General features: G+C 56.1%; 1 non-coding gene across 1 annotated transcript; it reads right to left on the bottom strand.

Annotated features, from left to right (window-relative positions):
* Positions 1-3,805: 3,805 nt before the first annotated feature.
* Positions 3,806-3,877, bottom strand: trnad-guc. Its single transcript has one exon. It is a non-coding gene; the product is annotated as a tRNA-Asp (tRNA).
* Between the last annotated feature and the right edge of the window lie 359 nt (positions 3,878-4,236).

Here is a 4,236-nt window from a genome sequence, read left to right as displayed (position 1 = left end):
GTTGTAGACAGTGCGGAAGGATGTTGCAGGTTACAGAGGGACATAGATAAGCTGCAAAGCTGGGCTGAGAGGTGGCAAATGGAGTTTAATGTGGAGAAGTGTGAGGTGATTCACTTTGGAAAGAATAACAGGAATGCGGAATATTTGGCTAATGGTAAAATTCTTGGTAGTGTGGATGAGCAGAGGGATCTCGGTGTCCATGTACATAGATCCCTGAAAGTTGCCACCCAGGTTGATAGGGTTGTGAAGAAGGCCTATGCTGTGATGGCCTTTATTGGTAGAGGGATTGAGTTCCGGAGCCATGAGGTCATGTTGCAGTTGTACAAAACTCTAGTGCGGCCGCATTTGGAGTATTGCGTACAGTTCTGGTCGCCTCATTATAGGAAGGACGTGGAAGCTTTGGAACGGTTGCAGAGGAGATTTACCAGGATGTTGCCTGGTATGGAGGGAAAATCTTATGAGGAAAGGCTGATGGACTTGAGGTTGTTTTCGTTAGAGAGAAGAAGGTTAAGAGGTGACCTTAATAGAGGCATACAAAATGATCAGAGGGTTAGATAGGGTGGACAGCGAGAGCCTTCTCCCGCGGATGGAGGTGGCTAGCACGAGGGGACATAGCCTTAAACTGAGGGGTAATAGATATAGGACAGAGGTCAGAGGTGGGTTTTTTACGCAAAGAGTGGTGAGGCCGTGGAATGCCCTACCTGCAACAGTAGTGAACTCGCCAACATTGAGGGCATTTAAAAGTTTATTGGATAAGCATATGGATGATAAGGGCATAGTGTAGGTTAGATGGCCTTTAGTTTTTTTTCCATGTCGGTGCAACATTGAGGGCCGAAGGGCCTGTACTGCGCTGTATCGTTCTATGTTCTAGGTACAGCACGGGGTTAGATACAGAGTAAAGCTCCCTCTACACTGTCCCCATCAAACAGTCCCAGGACAGGTAAAGCACGGGGTTAGATCCAGAGTAAAGCTCCCTCTACAGTGTCCCCATCAAACACTCCCAGGACAGGTACAGCACGGGGTTAGATACAGAGTAAAGCTCCCTCTACACTGTCCCCGTTAAACCCTCCCAGGACAGGTTTCTGGCGGGATTGGTTGTTGCCGTGCTGGTAACGCCGAGGCCATGATTGAGGAGCTCCGTTGAGTCAATCTCCCCAATGCACGAAGAGATCGGGACGCGGTTTAGTAAACGGCGTCCCGACCACCCAACGCGATCGCCCCGATGCCCCAGCTCACCTCTCAGCGGGTCATTGAACACCCCCCCCCCCCGCCCCCCCCCCCTCCCCCCACCCCCGCCCCCCCCCCCCCTCCCGCACACCACCTGACCCGGGCACGGCACCCCTGGGCCCCACCCCGATATGGGCCAATTGTCCGCTTGGTCCTTCGGCCGTGCCCATTCCTGTCACCGTTTCAGGACTATCTGCGAGGAAGATGGAGGCTCCCCCGGTGAGTAATAACGAGTCAGGCGGAGGGACAGCTGGTCACGGACATGTTCCCGACACGGGAATGTGTGGATTCTCCGCCGGCTCCAGCTTCCCCGACGGCGATGCCCATTTTCCCGACAATCTTCCACCTGTGCAAAGTCACCGCGGGCGATGGCCACGTTCCCCGCAAGAGCTGGGAGAATGTGGAGCCCGTTGCCGCGGGGACCGGTCGAAGAGTTTACAAAAACGACCCGGCTCTTATTTTCCAACATTGACTTGTTTTTGTTGACCACTTTTGCCGGAACCAAACGCGGGTCGTCGGAACGACGTCAGTGACTGAGTTAGAGAGCGTGACGGTCCGGCGGGAATTAACGCCTTGGTCAATAGGCCTGACTGGCAGAGTGAGGGGGGGGGGGGGGCTGGAGGGCGGTACAGAGATCGAGAGGGGTGTAGGGGCTGGAGGAGGTTACAGAGATAGGGAGGGGTGTAGGGGCTGTAGGAGGTTACAGAGATAGGGAGGGATGTAGGGACTGGAGGAGGTTACAGAGATAGGGAGGGGGGTGAAGGGGCTGGAGGAGGTTACAGAGATAGGGAGGGGTGTAGGGGCTGGAGGAGGTTACAGAGATAGGGAGGGGGGTGTAGGGGCTGGAGGAGGTTACAGAGATAGGGAGGGGTGTAGGGGCTGGAGGTTACAGAGATAGGGAGGGGGTTGTAGGGGCTGGAGGAGGGTACAGAGATAGGGAGGGGATGTAGGGGCTGGAGGAGGTTACAGAGATAGGGAGGGGGGTGTAGGGGCTGGAGGAGGTTACAGAGATAGGGAGGGGGGTGAAGGGGCTGGAGGAGGTTACAGAGATAGGGAGGGGTGTAGGGGCTGGAGGAGGTTACAGAGATAGGGAGGGGGGTGTAGGGGCTGGAGGAGGTTACAGAGATAGGGAGGGGTGTAGGGGCTGGAGGAGGTTACAGAGATAGGGAGGGGGTGTAGGGGCTGGAGGAGGGTACAGAGATAGGGAGGGGTGTAGGGGCTGTAGGACGTTACAGAGATAGGGAGGGGGTGTGTAGGGGCTGGAGGACGTTACAGAGATAGGGAGGGGTGTAGGGGCTGGAGGAAGTTACAGAGATAGGGAGGGGTGTAGGGGCTGGAGGAGGTTACAGAGATAGGGAGGGGTGTAGGGGCTGGAGGAGGTTACAGAGATAGGGAGGGGTGTAGGGGCTGGAGGAGTTTACAGAGATAGGGAGGGGCGTAGGGGCTGGAGGAGGTTACAGAGATAGGGAGGGATGTCGGGGATGGAGGAGGTTACAGAGATAGGGAGGGGTGTAGGGCCTGGAGGAGATAGAACATAGAACAGCACAGCACAGAACAGGCCCTTCGGCCCTCGATGTTGTGCCGAGCAATGATCACCCTACTTAACCCGTATACCCGTAACCCAACAATCCCCCCATTAACCTTACACTACGGGCAATTTAGCATGGCCAATCCACCTAACCCGCACATCTTTGGACTGTGGGAGGAAACCGGAGCACCCGGAGGAAACCCACGCACACACGGGGAGGATGTGCAGATTCCACACAGACAGTGACCCAGCCGGGAATCGAACCTGGGACCCTGGAGCTGTGAAGCATTGATGCTAACCACCATGCTACCTTGAGATGACAGAGAAAGGGAGGGTTGTAGGGACTGGAGGAGGTTACAGAGAGAGGAAGGGTTGCGGGGGCTGGAGGAGATGACAGAGATAGGAAGGGTTGTAGGGGCTGGAGGAGGTAACAGAGATAGGGAGGGGTGTAGGGGCTGGTGGAGGTCACAGAGATAGGGAGGGGTGTAGGGACTGGAGGAGGTTACAGAGATAGGGAGGGGTGTAGGGGCTGGAGGAGGTTACAGAGATAGGAAGAGTTGTAGGGGCTGGAGGAGGTTACAGAGATAGGGAGGGGTGTGGGGGCTGGAGGGGGTTACAGAGATAGGGAGGGGTGTAGGGGCTGGGGGAGGTTACAGGGAGAGGAAGGGTTAGAACATAGAACAGTACAGCACAGAACAGGCCCTTCGGCCCTCAATGTTGTGCCGAGCCATGATCACCCTACTCAAACCCACGTATCCACCCTATACCCGTAACCCAACAACCCCCCCCTTAACCTTACTTTTATTAGGACACTATGGGCAATTTAGCATGGCCAATTCACCTAATCCGCACATCTTTGGGCTGTGGGAGGGAACCGGAGCACCCGGAGGAAACCCACGCACACACGGGGAGGACGTGCAGACTCCACACAGACAGTGACCCAGCCGGGAATCGAACCTGGGACCCTGGAGCTGTGAAGCATTTATGCTAACCACCATGCTACCGTGCTGCCCAAAAGGGTTGCTGTTTTTCTTCCAGGAGAGGTACAAACTCCCCATCGGGGAATTGAACCCCGGTCTCCCGCGTGACAGGCGGGGATACTGACCACTATACTAACGAGGAACTGCGTAATGGAAGGGTTGTGGGGGCTGGAGGAGATTACAGAGATTGGGAGGGGTGTCGGGGATGGAGGAGGTTACGGAGATAGGGAGCGGTGTAGGGGCTGGAGGTTATAGAGATGGGGAGAGTATCGGGGCTGAGGAGGTGACAGAGATAGGGAGGGGTGTCAGGGCTGGAGGAGGTTACAGAGATAGGGAGGGGTGTCAGGGCTGGAGGAGGTTACGGAGATAGGGAGCGGTGTAGGGGCTGGAGGAGGTTACAGAGATAAGGAGGGGTGTAGGGGCTGGAGGAGGTTACAGTGATAGGGAGGGGTGTAGGGGCTGGAGGAGGTTACAGAGATAGGGAGGTGTGTAGGGGCTGGA

The sequence above is a fragment of the Scyliorhinus canicula genome, chromosome 29 (genome assembly GCF_902713615.1).
Source record: "Scyliorhinus canicula chromosome 29, sScyCan1.1, whole genome shotgun sequence".
In the NCBI taxonomy this organism is placed as follows: domain Eukaryota; kingdom Metazoa; phylum Chordata; class Chondrichthyes; order Carcharhiniformes; family Scyliorhinidae; genus Scyliorhinus; species Scyliorhinus canicula.
Note: the sequence above shows the minus strand (reverse complement) of the source record. Positions and strands in the feature narration are given on the sequence as shown.